Source organism: Mustela nigripes, chromosome 13 (assembly GCF_022355385.1).
Source record: "Mustela nigripes isolate SB6536 chromosome 13, MUSNIG.SB6536, whole genome shotgun sequence".
NCBI classification, from domain to species: domain Eukaryota; kingdom Metazoa; phylum Chordata; class Mammalia; order Carnivora; family Mustelidae; genus Mustela; species Mustela nigripes.
This window is the reverse complement of record NC_081569.1, coordinates 74,547,512-74,572,147: the sequence shown is the minus strand read 5'-3', so window position 1 is coordinate 74,572,147 and position 24,636 is coordinate 74,547,512.

Genomic DNA, 24,636 nt, shown 5'->3' with positions numbered 1-24,636 from the left:
ATTATTTTTCATTCGCTTTTGAAGGATAACTTTACAAGATACAGGATTCTAGCTTGGTGGTTTTCTTCTCCCAATCCTTTAATTATTTCACTGCACTCTCTTTTTGCCTGCATGGTTTCTGAAGAAGTCAGATGTTATTTTTACCTTTGCTCCTCTAGAAGCAAAGTGTTTTTTTTTTTCCCTCTGTCTTTAGATTTTTTTTTCTTTATCTTTAACTTTATGAAGTTTGAATATAATATGCCTAGGGGTTGTGTTTTTTGTTTCTATTTTGCTTTTGGAGGTTTTTTTGTGCCACTTATCCTGTTGGTGTTCTCTGAGCTTCCTGGATCTGTGGTTTGGAGTTTGACACTAATTTGTGGAAATTTTCTGCCATTATTGCTTCAAATATTGCTTCTGTTTCTTTCTTTCTTCTTATGCTATTCCACATATGTATATGTTCAATCTTCTTTAACCGCCCCAAAATCTTTAGCTATTCTGCTGTGTGTGCATTTGTGTGTGTGTGTGTGTGTGTGTGTGTGTGTGTGTGTGTGTCTTTTTCTTTGCTTCTCAGTTTTGGAAGTTTCTATGGTCATATATTCAAGCCCAGAGATTCTTTTCTCAGCTACCGCTAGATCACAAATAAGACACCAGAGGCATTCATAATTTCTGTCATAGTGTTTTTAATCTCTGGCATTTCTTTTTTTTTTTTTTCTTAAAATATCCATCTCTCTGCTTACATTATCCATCTGTTCTTGCATGCTGTCTACTTTCTCCAGTAGAGCCTTTAGCAAATTAATCATACTCATTTTATTTATTTATTTTTGAACAGGTAAGGTTCTCTGTATTTGTTTATTTAAAATACTTAATGGCTTCTCTTTTTTAAATGTGTATATTTAAGGTACAATTTAAAATATAAATTCCACTGTAATACACATTTGCCTTATTCTATACATTCAAACTTAATTCCATACAAATAAAAAAAATAGTTGATTAGCAGTTGGTGCTTTTAAAAAAACCACAGTCATTTTAAATTCCTTGATCAATAATTCTAATATCCCTACCATATGTGACTCTGAATCTGATGCTTCTTCAGTCTCTTCAAACTGAGTGTTTTACCTTCTAGGATGCCTTGTAATTTTTGTTGAAATCCAGACATGATGTACTAGGTAAAAGAACCTCTAGTAAATTTGAGATACCTGGGTGGCTCAGATGCTAAGCATCAGCCTTCAGCTCAGGTCATGATCTGAGGGTCCTGGGATCGAGTCCTGCTGCCGGCTCTGTGCTCAGCAGGGAGCCGCTTCTCCCTCTGCCTCTTCAGCTCCCCTGCTCCTCCCCCAGCTGTGAGCTCTCTCACTTTCCCTCTCACTGACAAATAAATAAAATCTTTAAAGGAAAATTAAAAAAGATACTCTAGTAAATAGACATTTAGTGGCATGAAGGTAAAGGATAGGAGGAAGAGAAGTATTCTATTGTCCTATGAGTAAGTCTCAGTCTTTTGGTGATCTGTGTTTCTATAAAGTTCACCAGTGATTGTCTTTTCTCGCCTTAGATGGGACAGAATGACTGAATGGGCTGGAGGTGGGTATTTCACTTCTCTCAAGTAAGTTAGACTCCGTTAAAACCCACATAGGATAGGCTGTGGAAAAATAATTGCTCCTAAGGGCAGGCCTTATTAAGAACGACAGAATGCTCTGGAGAATTTCAAAATTGTTACTTTTCCCTTCCCCCTGCTCGCGGCGCAGCATGAGGGGATTTCTCTCCAATATTCACTCCAAGGAACTGCTAGAGTTCCTGGATGTAAAACTCACAAAAGCATGGGGTCCTCCCCTAGAACTTTAACTTCTCAGTCTGTCCACACTAAGCCCCCAGCAATTATTCAATTACAGTTTAGGTTTTCCTACTTCTGCCTGCACTTTCTCCCACAAATGTTGTTGCTTATAGGTTTCTGATCCAGTAAGTTGTGATTTTTTTCTATCAATCTGCCTATCTCTCCAATTTGGGGATCAGCAGTTTCCCCTGTGACCTCACTTCTCTGACGGATATAAGAAGAGGTAATTTTTTCAGTTTTTTCAGCTTTTTATTTGTTGTTAGGATGGAATGGCAATTTCTAGGCTCCTTATATGTTGGACTGGAAATCCCTCAAGGACTTTTCCAATACATAAATCCCCACAAGGGTCCACTAGTTCATTACCTTTCCACAAAATGGAACATCTTTTGTAAAACCTATCTCAAAAGGATATATTTTTTTAAGATTTTATTTATTTGTTAGAGAGAGAGAGAGAGAGGAGTGAGAGCGAGCACAGGCAGACAGAGAGGCAGGCAGAGGCAGAGGGTGAAGCAGGCTCCCTGCTGAGCAAGGAGCCCAATGTGGGACTCGATCCCAAGATGCTGGGATCATGACCTGAGCCAAAGGCAGCCGCTTAACCAACTGAGCCACAACAGGCATCCCTCTCAATAGGATATTACAGCCAGTCATATTAACACAAACATATTGGAAAAATATATATATTTTAGGTAGATATTCTCATGACAATGGACAAGTTTATTTCTTTCTTTCTTTCTTTCTTTCTTTTTTTATTTTTGAGAAAGAGAGAGAGAGAGACAGTACACTCAAGTCAGGAGGAGGCAGGGGTAAAGGAGAGGCATAGAGAATCTTAAACAAGCTCCAGCTCAACACAGAGCAAGACATGGGTCTTGATCTCACAACCCTGAGATCATGACCCAAGCTGAAATCAAGAGGTGGACACTCAACCAACTGAGCCACCCAGGCGTCCTGATTAGCTTCCTTATTAAGTTCATCTCTTTCCAGTCTGAACTTGCCTCTTTGGAAAGAGTATAATCACTTACAAAATAAGTAATTTGAAAGTCAACAGTGAACATTTTATAGTTTTTCTTTTATTACCTAACTAAAATAGATTTGTCTATTAACAGATAATTATTCTAAGGATACTGTCCAACTCAGACCCACCCCTAAAAAACATGCTGCCCTAATCAACATGACCCACAGCATCTGTATGCATAGAAATCATTGACCTCACTTCCTCATGGCCTCAGTCTAAGATTTGAAGACAAAGAGGCCATCCCTTTCCCCTCAGGAATTCATATTTCTCTTGGATCAGTTCATATTTTTCCACAATGCAAAGTCAAAAGTTTAAAATCTATTCTCCATCCCAGCTAGTTTTACCCTAAAATATTACAGAAAAAAAAATGCTTAAAGTTAAATCCACATGAGGTTAACATTTAGCATTCACCTTGAGCCCTGCACAAGAATTCTATTTCTGCTTGCAAAGAAAAAAAAAGTGGGAAATTGAAAGACTTTTCTCTCTAATTCAAGCTTGGAGCCTACTTTTACAAAAACTTTCTACCCAATTGAGGAAAGCATAGCTTTTAAAAGATAAATCAGTATTGGCCTGACCTAATATACCACCATAAAGTGCATTGGGGAGATGTCAAGGCAGCAGATGTTTGGTCTATTTAATCCTGAGTCTGGCTCAGCAGTGGGTAATGCTATCATTAATCCGTTGAGAGCACACCCCTCAGATGATAATTAGGAAGGAACTTTTTTTTTTTAAGTAACCATAATTACAGTGACACTCTCAACAGCCCTAATTATGGAAATGAGTTTCACATTAAATTCACCTGCCTGATAATATACAGTAAAAGTCTATTTCAGCTGAACTATGTTGTTTGTTAAAGCAGCCGTGCCTGAGGTTCAGGTATTCAACATGTGAATAATAGAGCCATCATCTCTAGAGTTTCAACTTAGATTAAAAGCTAGTATTAATTTGCCTAGAATTAGTGTTGTATGCTCAGCATGAAAAGTACATCTCCAGGCAAAAAGCTGGAAGATTCCAAACAACAGTCTAGTTCAGGCTTATCTCCTATTTTTATCTGATGCCCAATGTTTTATTCTACTCACACTCCATAGACACTGAGCAAGGAAGGTAGCTTTCTGCTTTTTCCTATGCTTAAAAAAAAAAAAAAATCCATGAGTTTGATGCTGATTGCTGCTACTCCTACTTATCTGTTTACGTTTTGTTTAAGTAACCCCTATATGCCATGTGGGACTTGAACTCATGACCCCAAGATCAAGAGTTGCTCGCTCCTCAAACTGATCCAGCCAGGCACCCAGTCCTATTTATTCATTTTTCATCCTGAGAAAAGTGATGGCCTTTGTAAAAATGTACTTGGAAACCATGAACACATACATGCACACAGACTCGCACACACAAGCACATACACATGCACACACTCACATGATGGTTATAATAACCTAATTCTCTTTATGTAGCCATCTCTATTCCCCAGGGGAAGAATGTGGAGTCATATATTTGTCTTTCAGAGACCCTAGGTGTACCAGAGTAATACATTAATCTTCTCATATTCAATAAATGGTAAAGATACTAAAAAATTGCAAACAATCTATTATTTACAAGGAAGGATAAAGAGAGAGATCTAAGAAAGAACTATGTGGCCCCTTGCCTTCTTATTATTCACCTCTTGGTCTCAGGGAGACCAAGAGTTCTAAATTTATCCTTCTAGCATCCACAGAGCAAACCACTCAACTTAACTTTGCAAACTACTGAAAAGATCTCCTCTCCTTTTTCTCCGCTTTGTTACTCTGAAGTTTGGAAAGGCTCTCGGACTCTGCAAGGTAAAAGGAGAAAGAGGACAGAGTGATTTATTTTCCTTTATTTTCCCTCAAAATTCCAACTAAAAATGGCAAATGAGGACAAAAATCCTGCCACAAGTCATTGTTATGAAGGTGACTTCATTTTGATGAAAGTTGCAAATAGACAGAATATATTAACTCTGTTTTGAACCTTAAGACAACTCTTTCTCTCATCAACTGCAGTCCCAGGGGTGGAGTTGAATGGGGGGGAATATCAGTCATTTCAGTCCTCATTAAATTTTTGGCCACGAGCCATTGAACTAAATTCAATAAGCTGAAGCTCTGGAATTTACATTCATTCTTTAAACAAAGGCTTCATTTCTGGACAATGAAGTTTTGAGTACAATTTGCTCTCCTAACAGTAGAAGGTTCACAGGGAAGAAATTAATTGGACGTATTGTTCTTTTCTCTCCTTTCCCGCCCCCAATGTGTTAAACACTTCTACAGACCTCAAATGCAACTGTCCTTCATTTGATGAAATTTAATTCAATTAAAATTACAAAACAGACACAGGGTAGATCACATTAGGAGTCAAATCTTAAAGAAAAGCCATCAAGCTGTAAATTGCTCATTGATCCTCGCCATCTAGTAGCTTTGAATCTTAGTCATGCCAATTTCAGAGAGATCCCTGCACTTGGTCTCTGCTGGGGCTTAAAAAGTAATCTAGCCAATGGGATTTCATATCTTACGAGGGTTCATTTCCTAGTATGAAGAAGAGCACGGCAGATAAGATTCTGACAGAGATAACCCCAACATAGCAGAAAAGAAGTCAATTTGTGGCTTTTCTAGATATCAACATGCTCTATCGAGGTTACTAATAATTCATGTCAAGCACTAAAGGAAGGAACTGTTAGAGAGGGAGGAGACCAAGAGTGGGGAGCGTGGGGGCTGCAGCCCAACTCAGAATACGGAAGGAATCAGCACTGATATAAAGGCTAGTTCATGAAAACAAACATCGTATTGGTGCCTGTGGTACTTTAAGAAGAGATGTAACCTATAGAAATCTTCACTATGGCAATAGTATTAACTTGTCTCATGTGTTTTAAGAGAGTAAAATGTGAACTTTCCCCACCCACTCACTGCCTCCTTTATAGAAGATGTACACAGAACATAATTTACACCATTTGGATGATGTTCCTGCATTCTGGCTTGTACTATTTCAGTACTATTTTATTATAGCGAGATGGAAAGAGTTAGAGACTTCCAGTGAGAAAAAAAGTGGGTTCTAACCCTAATTCAACCATTTACTACCCTTAATGTCTTGAACAAGCATCCTCATTTTCTGAGGTTTAACTTTCCCTTCTACAAAATATTCTGAGCTGGCTATTTGAATAATAAACGTGACGATGCTTTACAAAACTATCTCTCTCTATGAAGGCAGGCATGATCACGGGTGATGACAAGACTGTTCATTAGCATTTTATAAAGAGATCGGGTCTTTAAGAATAGAGATAGGACTAGATCTTTCTGCAAATCTGCCATATTACAGAAGAAGTGAACAGCTATTGAGAATACACTAAGTAACTCAGAAAGCTCTTTTGATTCAAGCTGGAAGGGACCTGAGACATTGTCTAGTCCAACCCAATTAGAAGACTGAGCTCAAAGCTAATTTGCTCAAATAACCCATGAAAGTGATGTAGACCCAGACAGACCATAGTCTTCCTAAACTGGGCCCTGTACCATCCACACCAGACTAGGGAAGGTTTCATTCAGGGAACAGAGACTGCAAAAACCCATGTAGGTTTGTGATGAAAGGGGGAAGTCCCAGTCTCCATGGGTAGCCAAATGAATATATGAATATTTTGAAGGAATAGCTCTTTTTTCAAAAGGCCATCATCCTAGACGTTCATCATTTGTTGGAAGAAGCAAGGTAAGGCATAAACAGTGAACAGTGAGTGCTCCCAACTACTAACTAGAATTCTAGAGAAGTGGGGTTGGGATTGCCAAAAGAACAAGAGAGAAGTGGCCCAGTAGGTTTTATCTCACCTCAAAATTCTGCCTAGAAAGCTGCATTTAAGGAACTACATACTAGGCATTCAAGTAAAAGAGAGAACCCAGAATGGAGTATAAACTCCACTGTCTATCAAGTACTGAGGCACATTTTAGCGTCCTCAGCTCAACCCCTGAAAATGAGGTCCTAATGGTCTTTCTGGTTTTCCCTATAAATCTATCCTTAAGGAGGTCATTAGAGGCAAGCCTCTGGGACACTACCTTCTCTCTCTTTCAATGCATTATTTCTGGGAGAGTTTCAAGGTCAACAATGATGAGAGGCAGGGTCAGGAGTACTTCATCTGGCTCAGCTAGTCACAGTTTCTGGAAACGAGCAGTCAAACCCTGGGTTGGAGGTATGATGTTCTTCCCCTCTTGCATCCCTCTCAAGTCTTCACACATACATATACCAGCAGCTTAGCTCTCCCCCAACCCTCAGCAGCTTGGTTAAAGCCAAGAGACAGTAGGGGAGAGATGCACATATGTTCTGCTATTAATATCTAATTAATTGACACAAGGACTACCCAAGGAGCGTAACTTCTAGATGCAGAGAAAGCAGCTCAACAGTGACAGCAAAGTATGGTCCCTGACCATGGCCTTATCAGTCTAGAGAATCTCCAGGGGCATCCTACAAATATTTTGAAAGGAGCCTGTGGCTTTCTGGGTTGCATCTGCTATGTATTTGCAGAATCAAAGACTTTCAGATTCTCTCTCAAAATTATATCCCATTTCTGAAAACTCACAAAAGAAAACCATCAGTCCCAATAAAACAGGAGCACCCGGTACCATTTGATTTGTTTCATAGTTCATGTCATTATCCTACAGCAGAATCGAACCCACAAAGTGGCCCGACATTATTGGAGTTGTTCTATCCAAATTTGATAGTCCAGCTTAACATAGAGGAAAGCAGGATGGACCGGTGCAAACTTAAGGCAAATTAACAAATTCTGATTTGCTATGCATTCAAGTTGTTGTTCAGAAACACTCTCAATAAATTGTTACATTCTGCAAGGCGGAAGTAGCAGATTGCTTATGGGTGTTCAAGGAGATTGGAGGGGGAGAGTGCATTGGAAGGGAATGAGAATGACTCAGTCCGCCCACATGTCTCTGATGTACTGGAAATAGGATCTTCTGAAACCAAGGGTCAGACTCTAACTGATGCTGCATAAAATGTCCTAAGCCTTTTTAACGTTGCACAGTTTCCTCGGGTTCATACGTTTCCAGATCATACTTTAGGCAGCCTGAAACTCAAAGGCTACCACTTCTGTTTATTTGGATCTTGCATGATTTCTGCTGAGAGTCAACCTCATTTTGGCTCATTGCACTGGTTATTTTATAGAAGCAATGGGTGACCAAGACTGGCCAAGCAGCAACGCTTATACTGACTGGGTTCTTTGAATTTGTATTAAATTTTACCTGCTGCTCCTCTAAAAGAAAAATATTCCTTTATTTTTTTACAAACCAGAGACCTTCCCTATTACATTGGTATCATATTTACAGGAACATCTCATCAAGATCTGCCTTTTCCTTTAAACGGGGCAGGGAGGTTACTCAATGACACAAATATTTTCCCCTAACGACAATGGTCCTAGGAAAGACATTTACGAAATATAATGATTTCCTCAGAAACTGACATTGCAGGTGAGGAAAGTCCCTGCCGAGCATTCCATGTAAGGAGAAGGAGAAGCTCAGGTAGTGGATAAGAAAAGGACAAGGACCGATGCTGCCCACCCACTCTCCGGGAATGATGGAAAGATGTTAAAAGCATTCTGACCTGAGACATGTTCCAAAGGAAACTTTCTTAAGGTCAGTTTTTTTTTTTTTTTTTAACCTGGTATTTGTGGCAGACTGCAAAATTCCTGAGGCAAGATGATTGAAAAAGAGTATTTTTTATCTACACAAAATAGGACCAATACTGCCCACCCATGCTTCCAAGAATGACAGAAACGTGCTAAAGGCATTCTGACATGAGACACATTCCAAAGTAAACTTTCTAAGGTTAATTTTTTTTTTTTCTTTAACCTGGTATTTGTGGCAGATTACAAAATTCCTGAGGGAAGATGATTGAAGAAAAGTACTTTTTTTTTAATCTACACTAAATAGATATTTTCATATCACATAAATAGTAGAGAGTATTTCTGATGATTTCTTTAGAAAGGAAAATAAAAAGCAAGGCAGCTGCTATTTAAATTAACAAAGAAACAGAGCCACAGCCTTTTAAGAGTTCTTTCTAACATAATAGAGATATTTTTCTTTAATCTCTTTCAAAGCTATCATGAGAAAGCAAGGGTCATCATGAATTTTATTAGCACCCTAATAAAAATATAAAAAAGTGAAAAATTAGCCAAATACAAACCATTGAGGGTTCCTATCATTCTGAGTTAGATTTATTCTTACAGTCTTCCACAGAAAACAAAGATTTTTAAGTGTAACTAAGATAAATTCAAAACAAGTCTCTATTTATATCACATCTTTGAACTCCACAAAGTAAGAGACCTATAAATAGGCTTCAAAGCATTATTTAATTTAGCACTTTTTGACCCTAGATGAATATTTGAATCACCTGGGAGCTATCAAAGAATGTGGTCATATTTCTCTTCAGATTAATTAGTGTTTTTTAAAGCCCCTCAAATGATCCTAATGCACAGTCAGGTCTAAAATATACTAATTTGCTTTCTTATTCTTTGACAGTTATTTTTTTTCTGTGGCTTTGTGTTTTTTAAGTGCTTTTCCAAAGCTGTTCTATTTGATCCCTATCTTCATATCCTCGTAAACTTCTAGATAATTCTATACCACATTCTATCCCCTAATCTTCTGGTTGGCCCTCTTTTCAATTTTGTTTTATAGTCCTTAGTCTAGGACTATGTTTTCTCTCTTTATTCCAAAACTCTAATGTACCCATACTGCTACATTTATGTTGCCTTACAAATTACTCTCAACCAAACATTACGGCAAGGCACACAATAAAAAGCGAGTGACAGTCTCTCAAAATGTAATTGATTCCATAAATTCCTAGATGATATTGATGGTGGGAGTGTCTTACTAAATAATAGACTCTTGATAGATTTATCAAGAGTGGACTTAGATGGAATGTCCATTTCAGAAATGTTAGGTATATTGATTCCAATAATAAATTCTGATCTTAGCCTGAACCAGATACAGTAATTTGCTGTTAAATATCAGACAAATGAAGAATTTTGGTAAAACAGAGAAGCTTCTTGTGGGTTACCTAGTTCTACTGATGGTGTGGCTCATGCTCCTTGCAGTCAGAATAAAAATTTTCTACTTAAATAAGATTTTATGTTTCTCTAAGCCTAGAAGAGGCAGTGAGTTCCACTGACATTTGCCAAATGCTTCTGGTGGTTTTGTGTTTGTCACCACAGCTCCATGATGAGCAGATCCTATTTCAGTAAATTCCTTTGCAAAAGAAAGAAACTAGAGCTTCATATATGTCGCCCATATATGACAGATAAAACTATGGCCATGTCTGAAATGCGCTAAGTTTTTTGCTTCAGATTCCCTTATGGAAAATGAGATTCCAATCCAATAGCTGTTCTTAGAATGACATGAGGGTCAGGTTTAAACAAAACCATGTGAGCAGATCAATGACTGGCACAAAGGCAAACCTTAACCTTTCTAAAGACATGGAGTTCAGGTAGAGATTTTATCTACCTAAAAAAGGCCTAACAAATATTAGGGTCCAGAAAATCATCTAAAGTTCAGAGAATAGACATTGGAGTCACTCAGCCCACTTAGCATAGTTTATCCCAGGCAAATGATTTAATCAGTCTCCCAGTTTCCTTATCTTTAAAATGGATATAACAAGCCACCCTACCTGGCTGGAAGGGAGGACATAATAGAACATACACATACCAGCATTTGAGGTAGTGTCTTGTTTATAAATGCACAAGAACACACAAAAATTATCTCTTATAATTTCAATACAAAAAGCTCTCTATCTTTGTATTAAGCCACATGTGGCCACACAAATACACAAAGAAAGAAATACTCACACAAGAGAAAAAAAAAATCATCCCATGTCTCTTCTTTCTAAAAACAGGGTCACACATATTTTCAAAACAGGAGGGGGAAAAGCAACAAGACTCTTACCATCAGTCACAGCCCCTCCCCCAGCTTTTCCAAGAATGCTTTGGAAGGTGAATGAAGAGGAAACAGCTCTTGCCAGTTAGGCCAGTGATGATAAACTACTGATTTGATCTGAGGACCATAAAATTCTTTATTAGGGTCTAGGTTAGCTGGGCTCTCCAATTTACAATGATTATTTCTCTTCCATGAATTAGCTGAATTAGTCCCAATTTAAGACATATTTCTGAGCTCCAAATGATCCAACTTGTCTGTTGATACTGATAAAATCTATGAACAAATGCCAAAGTTCCCCTCCCACTGATTTTGGAATGTATTGAAACATTGAAAATATCACTCCACTGGATTTCTCTAACTTAAGAGGAAATGGTTAGAATTTGGGAGAAATGCCCAAAACATCCATGTGGTTAACACAGTGCTTCTTAATTTCCTCCCAGTTACAGTGTTCAGTGGCACAACTATACCTTAAAGTGAAAGACTTTCACTTAGTATGTGTTCAATGGTTATTTATTATATACTTGATAAACTTATCAAAAATTTTATGAAAATTCTTTGGGGTCAATCTGAGGATAAATATTTGAAGGATTTGAGACTCTGAGGAGGAAGAAGATAGAATCACAGAGTAGAGCATTAGAGTTATAAAGTTTAAAGTTATACTGCAATTCAGAGGAGAACATAGGAGTAGAATGCGAGTCATATAAAACCTGGACACATGTTCCAAAAAACCAGATGAGATGGATAGGAGAACAAGGCTCCAGGTGAAGGTTCTCAGGGGAAGAAACTTAGACTAGAGTGTGGGTGGGGGGGGGGAATTCAAAGTACATATCACCATGTCTTCTTCCTCTTCATCATCTGAAAAGAGACTTGAGATTAAGTGACCTAAGAAAGGAATATATTGACCATGTTTCCTGAGTTGATTTTGAACAAAAAAAATTTGATTTCTTTTGAATTAATCTGGTGAGAACATTTCAGAGTGTGCAAGATGTAGATAATTTAATTCCCCAAGTAATTTAATTCCCCAAGTAAAACACTTGAGCTGTTTAATAACTTGGTGTTATATTTGATTTTATAAAAATGAGTTCAGGTCAGGCATACTTGTTCTAACAATGAAAATCAATACTATGCATACTAACATTTTACTAGAAAAAATTCAGCTCAACTCATTTGCCAAATCGTAACTAAGCATGTAGCAAGTGTGAGGCACAAGAGATTTTTAAATGCTTCATTGTGCATCTTTAATACAGATATTTTATATAATATCTCATTAATGCATACAAAAAGACTAAGTTAAAATAAGGTGACAAACAGATTAAGTAACTTGCATACAGAAATTATGAAGCTCTATTCAGCTCTCACTCCATGTTCTATGCTCTCAACCAGGTCCTAAGTAAGACCAAATCCCTTATTTTAAGTATCTCTTTTTTTTAATCTTAAGTATCTTATACTCAAAAGAATAGAGAAGACAAGCATTCAAATGACTACATATCTAGTATAATAAGGTAGGTAAATACAAATTAAGTCATATCAGATGATCATGACATGACTTCAGAAGAATATAGTATTTAAAGAATGAGCAACTGATATTTAAAAACAACCTATGTTGTGAGTTTTAAGCCAGCAGAATTCTAAAATTATATTCAGTGTTTTAAAACCAGAGGTAGTTTGCTGGTAAAATAATTGATACTAAGAAGTTAAGAGGACCCTCATTAGTCACTGAATCCAGTCTCATTCTGAAATAAAAATTGTTCCTGAAGAAGTCCCGAAAAAGTGTCAGATCTTGGCACCTTATACTTCCAAATTCTAATTATGTCTTGATACCCGCCACATATTAAACAGAGAGAGGCCAACCCAGCTGGGGTAAGTGAGTTCAAATTCTTTCTATTCTTTTGTAATTAAATGTTTCCTTAACAATATATTCCATTAACACCCAATCTACATATCAGATTCCTTTTTATCCCCAGAAATTGCTTTACTATAAATAAAATTACTTTATTAAACTCTTAAGAAACTGCAAATTTGTTTGCTTGTTTTATTTCATATTCTCTATTCTCATAAGTAGGCATTTATTGAGCACCAACTAAATCAGAACCTCACACATTTGAGAGTGTCTAAAGTTATGATCCCTATATGTATGGGCCCTTGGGAGTTCACAGTTTAGAGAGGCTAAACAAAATAAATAAATAAATAAATTCCAATAACCATGGAAAGTACCAAAGATTCCAGTAATCATATAAAGGATTCATAAGAGTTTTTAAAAAAAAGGTTCTAAAGAAGAAGCCCTTTTTTATAGCTTTGCAGGATGAGAAAAACTTAGATTACTTGATAAATTACCATTTTAATCCTTAATTAACTATTTAATTCAAATGAATATTTCTTTTTCTAACTCCTATGGGCTCTGAAACAAAAAATGCAAAAGGAAATTGAAATACAATTTAGGGAGAACCAATTAAACCAATTTGTTTCATATATGCCCCCCCCCATATTTCCCCTATTCAACGTCATTTCATTTTCTTGTAGATTTCTTGTAAGCTTTTATTTCTAATAAGCTAAGGAAACTAGATATCATATCACGCTCAAAGTCTTTATCCTATATTTTCAAGAATTCCGAGGGCGCCTGGGTGGCTCAGTGGGTTAAGCCGCTGCCTTCAGCTCAGGTCATGATCTCAGAGTCCTGGGATCGAGTCCCGCATCGGGCTCTCTGCTCAGCGGAGAGCCTGCTTCCCTCTCTCTCTCTGCCTGCCTCTCCATCTACTTGTGATTTCTCTCTGTCAAATAAATAAATAAAATCTTAAAAAAAAAAAAAAAAGAATTCCGTAAAAGTTGGGTTCAGAACCACAGTTAGTTAAACAATACTCTCTACTTGACAAGCATGAGGATCAAGCCTGAAGCAAGTGGTTTAGAAAAGTTTATCAGGTAGAATGAGTCAGAGACAGTCTCTAAACAGTAGTCCCATTTGCAGGACATTATGCTGGAGCCAATGTCAATTTCCCCTCAATATAGAGATGGAAGCAGAGAGAATGATAATGGAAAAAGCCTTTCAGGCAATGTCAACATACATACACATGCACTAAACAATATTTCATTCAGAATCAGTAAATCGCTGGAACCAGACCGGGCAGATGATAAAAGATTGCTTTATTTCTTACCACCTGGTCCAGAAACACCAGATATTTACAACAATTTATAGCTCAGACAAGAAGAGCAAAGTGAATACAAACTTTTCCAGCAGAAAGCTGGTAAATCTCACAGGCTTTTACAAAAATGAGCTCAGCCTTCACTGAGCAGCAATATCTCAGAGGACAGCAGGGAAGGGAGGGTTGGGCTGCGGGCACTAGGAATTTTACCAATCATAAGAAAGCTGAACTGAAGCAGAAGCAGTTGCAATACAAGGAAGTAAATTGTTCAGGGAGCAACTGTTCTGGTAATCCCATTTAAACATGGGAATTGTGTTTGCAAAATACCTGAAAGAAATCAGTATTCAGCATGCTTGTCCTGGGAGATATGGAAATGCCCAGCACCACCAAAGGCACAGAAGTACCAAAGGACTAAAAAGATCATAAACAGGAGAACAGAATTCCTACAATGACTGCAAAGCATACTAGTGAGAAACTGCATAGGATAATGTAGAAAAGTGGTGGAAGGTTCTTTTCTTCCAGGTCTCACATTTGTAAAATTAAGACACTGGCTTAGCTGATCCCTAAAATATTTTTCAGTATTAAGATTCTATGAGTTCTGTGAAGTGCCACAACGGAAACTATAGAAAATAAACTTGATAGTATAGGCAGCAGCAATACTACTCAACTGCAGAGACAGGCATGGCTGAGGACCTTTTATGCTACATAGAGGACCCAACATTCAAGCAAGGTTGGTGCAACCCTATACTCACTCTAATTCTCCAAATGACATGTTGTATTAAACTCTTAAGAAATTTACCATGTCGGGGTGCCTGGGTGGCTCAGTGGTTTGGGCTGCTGCCTTCGGCTCGGGTCATGATCTCAGGGTCCTGGGATCGAGCCCCGCATCGGGCTCTCTGCTCCGCAGGAAGCCTGCTTCACTCTCTCTCTCTCTCTCTGCCTGCCTCTCTGCCTACTTGTGATCTCTGTCTGTCAAATAAATAAATAAAATCTTTAAAAAAAAAAAAGAAAGAAATTTACCATGTCCTACGTTGTATAACACATTGATGAATACCATGACTTCACAGCGTTTATTACCCTAAGTCTTCACTAAAATCCTCCATGACTTCCATTGCCTCAAATGAGATCCCAAACTCCTGACCATATCCTACAAGGCCCAATATGATCTGGCCCTTGGCTTTCTCTTCAACCTCACCTCCCTACAATCTCCCTCCGATTCACCTCATCTAGAATTACGGACCCTATATTTGTAGTTTGAGTGTGTCAAGCTCATCCCAACCTCCATACCTTTTTCCTGGCTATTCCACCCGCTTGCAAAATCTTCTCCCTGCCCAACAAGAAGCCAGCTCCTTTACATCATTTGTTTCACTCCAAATGTCACTTAACTAAGAAGCCATCCCTGATTCTCCTATTAATCACTTCATCACATTGCTCTTGTTGTTTTGTGGGTTTTTTTCAGAGTACTTAATCATTCTCTGAAATTATTTGCTTACACATTTATATCCTGTCTTCCCCAAATAGAACATAAGCAGAATGAAGTCACAAATGTGATCTGTTTAATGTACTCCTCAACATCACAGATGCTCAAAAATTGTTTGTTGACTGATTAAAAAACAATTTAAGTATTAGCATCATTGTTGCACTATCTAAGAAATCTCAGCTCCAAGGGTTTAAAGATATGCTCAATTTAACACCTCTCATAAGTAATGTAAGATCAGTGCATGGGACTTTGTTTTTTACTTTAATGATTTTTTTTTTTTAATTTACTTAAGGGTGAGAGAGCAAGAGAGAGGAAGCTCACAGCCAGTGGGGGTATGGGGCAGAAGGCAGGGAGAAGCAGACTCCCTACTTAGCAGGGACCACAATGTGGGGCTCACTTCCAGGACCCTGAGATCATGACCTGAGCCAAAGGCAGAGGCTTAACAAACTGAGCCACGTAGGTACCCCTAGTGCCTGGGACTTAAAATAACCTTTCTATGCGAGGTTGTTCCTGCTTTTCTGGAGTTTTCCATCCAATTGATCCCAGAAGCCACCTTCATCATTCTTTGTAACTAGAGTGAACTACCTCAGTGTATTGGTAACCCTACTCTGTGCATAAAATTGTCTATTTTCAAGTATATGTTGGAGTAGAGATGAGGTTCCAGGGAGGATATCTAATGATAAGACTAGGGATGAAATTTGATAATAATAATTAAAAATCATACTTTGGGGCGCCTGGGTGGCTCAGTGGGTTAAGCCACTGCTTTCTGCTCAGGTCATGATCTCAGGGTCCTGGGATCGAGTCCCGCATTGGGCTCTCTGCTCGGCAGGGAGCCTGCTTCCCTCTCTCTCTCTCTCTCTCTGCCTGCCTCTCCATCTACTTGTGATTTCTCTCTGTCAAATAAATAAATAAAATATTTAAAAAAAAAAATCATACTTTTCTATTGTGTGGAGAAAGAAAGGGACCAAGAGGTAATTGGGAAATGTCATTAATTTGAGACTCGGGCATATTTCAGTACTGACAGTCATTGGAATAATAGTCATGGATTTGAGATTCTACATTCCATATATACTGAAATGTTTCAAAGCATGGGTTTCAAAGCCAGGATGTGGACCTTTTCTGCCATCTCTGTATGACCTCTGGCCTGTCCGTGCTTCAGCTGTAAACAGGGGTTACTTTCAGTACACCTGATGAAGAGTAAATGAATTTACAGATATAGAACTCTTAGGTTAGAGCCTGGCACAGAGTACCAACCGAGTGTGTTAGCTATTGTTACAACCTCAGTTTATACTTTTCACCATGAAACATCATTTGCAAAAGACATTGGTCATTTAATTTTTAGATGAACCTTTTTATACCACAACAATATCTACAGTGGCTGTGGCTCTTTCACTCACATATCACTGTATACCACCCAAAACTTTCTAAAATTCACTGTCAACTATATTCACATGGCTCAGGGAATTTCAGTGGGCTCTTACCCTCTATTCTAAATCCCTGGTCTCTGCCAGTGGCTTCAAGCTTTTGGTTACTTTTAGTCTATCTCCTGTGAACTAACTTCTAGGTTATACTCTCTACAAGGCTTTCTCTTTAGGTTTGCCTCCTGGCAACCCACTCAGTTTGTTCTTACTCCTTGCTGAGCATCTCGAAGTCTACCCTGGCTCATTCTGACTGTGGACAGGGGCATGATATCATAAATACTACAATAGGGCACCCTCAACATAGTATAGTTTAATAAAATTGAGCCTGTATTCAACTTCAATGGGACTGAGTCAAGATGTCAACTTAGAAAAGAACGGACATCACTTCAGAATGTCCTGTGAATTCATATCCTTTTCTTTATATCAGATTCATAAGTAATATCTTCCTTTCTCACTTTTTAGTACTGTTTTAGCTAGAAAACATTTTCCAACAAATTCTTCTTCCACGTTTCTCCTCTGCTTCCTCAAAGAACTGTATGCTCAAAACGACTTTAAATACACTTGAAGGCTATAGAGGTCCACCCTATTTCCTGGATCTTCATCAAAATTCTTGGCTAGAGAGTATACTGCTTTCTCTATACTTTCAAACATTTCTATATTTTCTAACTCAGAATCTTTCACAAAATCACGTTCAAAGGTAAATTTTATCTAGGTGTTTCTAGGAAGCAAGAATACATGAACTGAAATATCAGCATATGCTCTATAGTCTTGTTCTACAGTCTTACTTTTATTAAGAAAGTCTTCGGTGGAACAAATAATCCTGCTTTGAAAACTAGTCATCTAGGAAGCATAACCCTTAAAAAAAAAAATAAATAAAACACTAGCTTCCCACAACTGTGCTTGCTAAGGGTGTTGTATACTCTGTTCAGAGGGTGGTTATCCAAACTAGATAGCATTAGTTTATCAATCCAAGTGTTCCATCTTGCAAAATGAGGAAATACCTTTAATGAGCACATACATTAGAGTTACTAAAGGAAAATAGCTCCATTTCAAAATACATCCTTCCTATTTAAGTGTCTCATGAAAATGATGCTATTGTCCATGGAGAGCAGCCCTTTCTGCTTGTCAAGTCAGATACACTCAAACGAGAAAAAGCACAGGGAAAACGCAGAGCCAACATATTACACAAAAACCTTTACCCAGTTACCTTAGGCATTCTTTGAAAAAGCATTATCAAATTAAATTTAAGAAGCACGTAAGCTTAGTCACAATGAGCTACAATGCTGACATCACTGATATTTGATGGTAAAATTAACACAACCAGTGGGACTAAAAAGTATATGGTAAAACCTTTCCACCAGAACTAAAATCAACCTTGGGTGAACAGTTAGAAAGGGGGATTCTATATACTATTAGTTCTGGTACTGTCTTCTATCTACAGGGCTCACATTTTCTCTAGTTAAACATGAGAGTTCTCCCTCCCTCAGCAAAAATCAGGACCAAACAAAATATCACTTTCCCTAAATGAGAGCAGAATGAGATTCATGACCAGAAATTCCTCAAAACAGGGGCACCTGGGTGGCTCAGTGGGTTAAGCCTCTGCCTTCGGCTCAGGTCACGATCCCAGGGTCCTGGGATCAATTAAGCCCCACATTGGGCTCTCTGCTCAGCAGGGAGCCTGCTTCCTCCTCTTTCTCTACTGGCCTCTCTGTCTACTTGTGATCTCTGTCTGTCAAATAAATAAATAAATAAAATCTTTTAAAAAAGAAAAGAAATTCCTCAAAGCAGTCATTAGTCAATAACCATAGAGACAGTTAGGATGATGATCAGTGAAAGGATTTTGGTTTCGAGGGGTTCACTTTGTAAGACCTCTGTTGTCCATTAATGTATGTTATTTACACCATGCAGTAAATTGCAGCCCAGGATTGCCTGTTATGGAAGCAGGGTGCCATCCGTCTCAAGGGAGCATAGTGGACTCAACACAGATGACACAACATTCAGGGTAGAGAAACACCAACAGGATCTGCTAACGCCAACCTCCTGTAACCAAATATTCAGGTATGTATGCACTCATCCTTCATGAAACCCTTCTGAATGCCAATTATGGAGCTGGCTATTAAGGGCACAGAAATGCATGAAATGTGATCCCAACCTGGACAAATCCACAATCCAGTAGATGACACACTTGTAAACAAATGGCCTCAGGTATCACAACAAGGGTATGCATACGGGACCATGGTGGGTTAGATATTAACTAGGCTGTGCTTAAGTTCTCATGAGGTATGGGTCAGCAAATTCTTCAGAAAGAAGGGAGTTCTTAAACTTGTTCTTAAAGTATAAGCAAAAACTCCATCAACTGGTTGGAAAAGCACTCGAAGCAGAAGGCAAAACAGGTGCGAAGGCACGGAAGCATAAATGTGCACACTGTGTTTGAGAAATTGGAATTGTCTGATAAGAGTGGAAAGGCAGCGAGTGAGGATCACCACATAATATTGAATCAGGGAGGGCCTAATACGTAAAGTTGAATGGTTTTTTTTTTTTTGAAGATTTTATGTATTTGTCAGAGACAGGGAGAAAGAAAGAAAGCACAATCAGGGAGAGCTGCAGACATAGGGAGAAGCTGGCTCCCTGCTGAGCAAGGACCTGGATGCGGGACTCAATCCCAGGACCCTAGGATCATGACCTGAGCTGAAGGAAGATGCTTAACCAACTGAGCCAGCAGGCATCCCAAAGCTGTTTGAGTTTTACTCGGGGGTGGAGCAGTACTATCAGATCTGGGCTTTGATCGCTGACATCATGTATGATCATTTAGGTTGGGTCAACACCAGAAATAGGAAAATCAGGAGAATTCTGTCATAATTTTGAAGAGAATACAAATTAAAGAGAGGACCCATATGAGATGTTTACAAGGCAGAAGTTGAAAACTTAGTAACCAATTGGATATGGGAAAGAATGAAGAAGAAGAAAGAAATGTGGGGCTTGGGTGGTTGTGTGGGTGGCATTAATTAGGAGAGGAGGAATAAAAATTATGAGCAAGTGAATGTCCCTGTGTGAAAGAAGGGGAGGGTGAAGGGGAAGGGAAAGAGAGAGAGAGAGACAGAGATAGAGAGTTTGGGACAGAGAGGAATTGAAAATCATCCCTGCTTTGGACATGCTGTGTTTGCAGGGCTGCAGGACTCCCAGAGGACATGTTCAGTAGGCCACTGGGCACACGAATCTGGAACATCAGACCACAGTGACGGTTACAGTTGCATAGACCTGGAAGCCCAGGGCAGGACGGCCCCAGAAGCCTAGGGCAGGAATTGGGCATCTCTTCCCTGAGCTTCCACTAAATTATTGGGTCCATTGTCCATTTCTTCTTTTTCTTCTCCTCACTATTTTCTACCCTTTGTGTTTTTACCAAAAATATATTCTGTTAGCTGGTTCTCCTCTTACCCCTGAATTCCTTTCCAGCATCAAGTATGACTCTCGAGAATGACTCTTCCTTTTGATCTGACTTTTATCTTTATCACTCTTCCATCTTTCAGTTTTTTCTGACTTGTTTCCAGTAATTTTTCCCCTGTAATAAAAGGTTTCTCCCTTAACACTACTCCAAATACGGAATGACTAAATGAGGAAATATTTTTCTTAATTTTAACATTTTATCATGTAGAAGTCATACATAAACAAAAATATACAAGAGTATTCTAACAAACTCCTATAGGCTTCAACAAACAGCAATATTTTAAAAAATAAAACAAAATCAGCACATGAGTATCACAATCACATGTTCCTCATTCTTCTCCTGTACCAGAAAATAGCAAGGATAGCTCCGGTCCATGGATGTTCACCTTGTTTTCATTCTTGATCTCCTGCCCTGTGTCATGCACTGCTCAGGCAAACTTTCCAGTTCTTTTATCCTTCTAACTACCTTGTGGGTAGTCAGGCTCTTTTACTCTACTCATCTGACATGGACAAAAACTGAAGACTCAGATTTAATGATTTGTCCAATGTCACACACAACCAATTAGTGTCTGAGCCAGACAATTTTGATGTATTCTTTCAAACCTGCCTCAGTGCTTTAAATTCACTGGAAACTCTGTGAACATTAGTTGATGATAATTATATTATCCTTCTATAATGACATCCTTCCCCTTCCTCTTATTCAAACAATTCCTTGAGTCAGCATTTTCTGAATCCTTAGAAGAGCTGCTGGTGAATTTAACATACCCAGTTATTTAAAAGCCAATTAGTTGCAGGTAAGAACAAATCTTCCTTGACAATGCCAGTGGAGTCAGCCTTTTAGATTTTGGCTCAAAAGATTTCAGTGTCACTATTAATCTAGGTGATCATCTGGGACCTCAAAAACTCTAAAACTTCCTTCCCAAGATCCTGGGATGCCCAAACGAATTCAGAGGCCCAGGGTCCCCAGCCAGGAAAAGGAAGAAGCTGCTGAGACAGGATCAGAGCTCTTCTTCTGCATGTGGTCTTGATCCTAGCTCTCCAGTCTCACTCTAAAAGGAGACGTCTTTCCTTCTCCAGGCCCAGGCCAACCCTTATGGCCCCTGGAACAAAAAGCAGAGTCAGAGTTCATTGTGCTCTGAGGGACGAGTGGGAAGTGTGATTAAGGAATAAAGAACTTATACTCCAAAGGAACTGCAAGGTTATGCCAAGTCACACTGGCAGAAACCTGAGTAATATAGATGTAAATGGATTCTCAGGGTGTTAAACCAAGGAAGATAGAATTTAATATTGGATCAGGCTGAATTTACTGATAGGGGCGCGCTGCCAGACATTCTGGATTTCACGTGTTATCTCCAGCAGTGGGAAGTGCCTATCGCAGTTTGCTTGGTGGGGTTGAGAGACCAGAATTTCCTTAGCATAATGTAAAGGAAGGAAACAAAAAGTGAAGAATATAGGAATGTTGCAGTCAATTTATCATATGTGACTTGAACAGCTCCCAAACCACTCTATCTTTCTGGCAGGACCAAAAAATACTTTCTTCATTAAAATATTGGCAATCATTGATGGGAGTACTAATATCTTGGAAAAGCTCTGTGGGACCTGATTTGTATAGGGCAGGAGGAAGGTAGGATATGTCACTATTGAGATGTCCTCCCTGATTTTAGAAGAGATAAGGGGATCTTGGAGAGGTGAAGGCCAAGTGGCAATGGTTAACTATGAGAACTAAGATAAATATAATTTCCATAATGAGCAGCAGAAAACAGAGACCACATGATAGCCTGGATGTTTTGACCCTCATGGATCTGACAGTGGCTCACTGATTATGGCTTTCCTAGGAATGAAAGAGATGAACATGGCATTTCTAAAATATTTCCTGATCTGCATAACAGAAATCTCAAGTGCAGGAACTGAACTTAAAGTTCCACTATGGAGAGTTGAGACCTCTTGTCTAGTTTCTACCATGAAGCAAGTTCACGGATTTTGAGCTTCTTGATTGAGAGAAATGTTGGGCCTCCTTGAGGCAGGGAAATGTAACATTGCACAATTATGTACTGAAAATCTTTTCCAAGTCTTTCCATAAAGTAACTGCAGGCCATTTTCTAAAGTGACCATGTACCAGAAAAAAGGGAAATAACAAGATTTTTCAGGGGTTTCTAGATGCAGGCTTTGAATTAATGCTATTTCCTGGGGATCCAAAGCACTATTATGGTCTACTAGTAGAAGAGGAGAAAACAGTGGTGATACCTGGAGCTTTGTCTCGAGTTTTTCCTGCTCTGAGCCTGGTAGGTCCACAGATGACCTTGTAGTTGCATACCTGGTTTCTGAGAAAATAACTGAAATTAAGTTGCCTAGCTCTTGGCAGAATCCTCACACTGGCTTCCAGCATTCATATACTTACAAATGGAGAGACAGAGGGTAAAAGTGGGAATGGATCCTATATAAGAAAATTTCGTTTTCACCAAAATATCACTGGCTTATAAACAGTACATCATGCTATGCTACAGCATTGCCTAAGTCAATTATGTTTTAAAATACAAAATCTAGAAATTACTCCCTGACACTAGAACCAATGAAATAGATTTTCTCATTTCTGTACACTAAAAACTCTGCGTTTGATCACTACATCGACAATGACAGTTTCAATATGATCTCTGCTTTCATCCCCCAAGGACAGCTAATATTTCTGATTTTTGTTCTTCTGTCTCTGCTAGACACTCTATATTTTAAGTCAGTCTTGTATCCCTTAGAAGCAGGTTCACTGATTAAACCATGACAATTTACTTTCTATGTCAAAATATATTACTTTCAACCGAGACCATAAGTCAAATTGATTGTGTCCCCTCCCTCAATAAAAGAGTAGATAATACTTACTTGCTCACTATCCCTCTCAGCAATTTTTTAAGTTACCACATAAGAATTTTGACTTAAAGAATCAGGATATTTCCAGTGGCACTATTTGAGAACGATTCATAGGTTTTCAGTAGAATCTTTTTGTGCATGCAAATACAAAGTAAAATTTGGTACATTAAAAACCACATAGAATCAAACTCCTAAGGGGAAAATTTACTGCACTGAATTATAATGATAATTCCCTTTAAAACATTCCATCTTTATCCCTCAGGAAGGTAAAAGCAAATTGAGAAATAGTTAAACAAATTTTTTAAAACTTCAGAAAGCCTTACATTATGTAAAATACAGAATTTCAAAAAAATAAACCACGCTCTAGGGTTATGCAAAAGAGGGTCTTCTATACAGCATCATCTGGGAGAGAAGCCAGTAAATAATAAGACAGAGTCACATTAATAACTACTTTTTCAGATTTTTGTTAAGAAATCATATTTTCACATGTTATTTCTGTCTCTTATACATTCAAAGCTAATAGCAACAGAATCTGATATTAGAGCATAGTTATGGCTTAAAAATGAAAATTTGTAATAAGAGTTTACTAGACCAGACTCATCCTTATTTTCATATATTATATATCTTAAAAATACAGAAAAAAATTCATTGTGAAAACACTTTCAGGGGTGCCTGGGTGGCTCAGTTGGTTAAGCATCTGCTTTCAGCTCAGGTCATGATCCCAGGGTTCTGGGATTGAGCCCCTCCTTGGGCTCCTTGCTCAGAAGGGAGCCTGCTTCTCCCTCTCCCTCTGTCTGCTGCTCTCTGTCAAATAAATAAGTAAAATCTTGGAAAAAAAATATTTTCATAAGGAAAAAATTTTTATCCTGAAAGCTAAAGGATTATAAAATCACAAACTACATGTTATCTTTCAAAAACTGTCTTTAACAATATACCCTCGATATTTCATACATGTTCTCTATTGCTGTGATTTTTCTTTACACAGGAACACAGTGTATGTGAGATTGAAACTGGGTTCAAATCATGTGAGATTGTGGCTAAACACTCTTACTTCAAGCCTCCAGCTAATAATTTCCAGCTTTGTCTACATTAGTTTAATTTTGTGAGACTAGGCATTTTAGCAATAGTAGGAACATCTTAACTTTGGTTAGTCCTCATGTTTCCTAAAAAAAAGGGCAAGTTAAAATAAAATTCCCAAATAATCGTGACCTTTGCTAGTGCTAATAATTAATACTCAGAATATTATATTTTTATGAGCACTTATTTTATGTTAGAACTGTATAAAACCTCTTTGCATGCATTAATCCATTCAATACTGAAATATAGTGAGATGCTATAATTACCCAATTTGAAACTGAAGCTTAGCAGAGTAAATTGCATATGATTTCACAGCAAATAGCAGAGGAACCACTTAGAAAAATAACATAAATGCTGGTCACCTCTGTGTAGTATTTTAAAAAATGGATTGTCCAGATGATATATTGAAAGTATGACTGTAGTATAGGTAAGGAAGTTTAGGAGTAATATATTGACTGGATTAAAACCAAGTATATG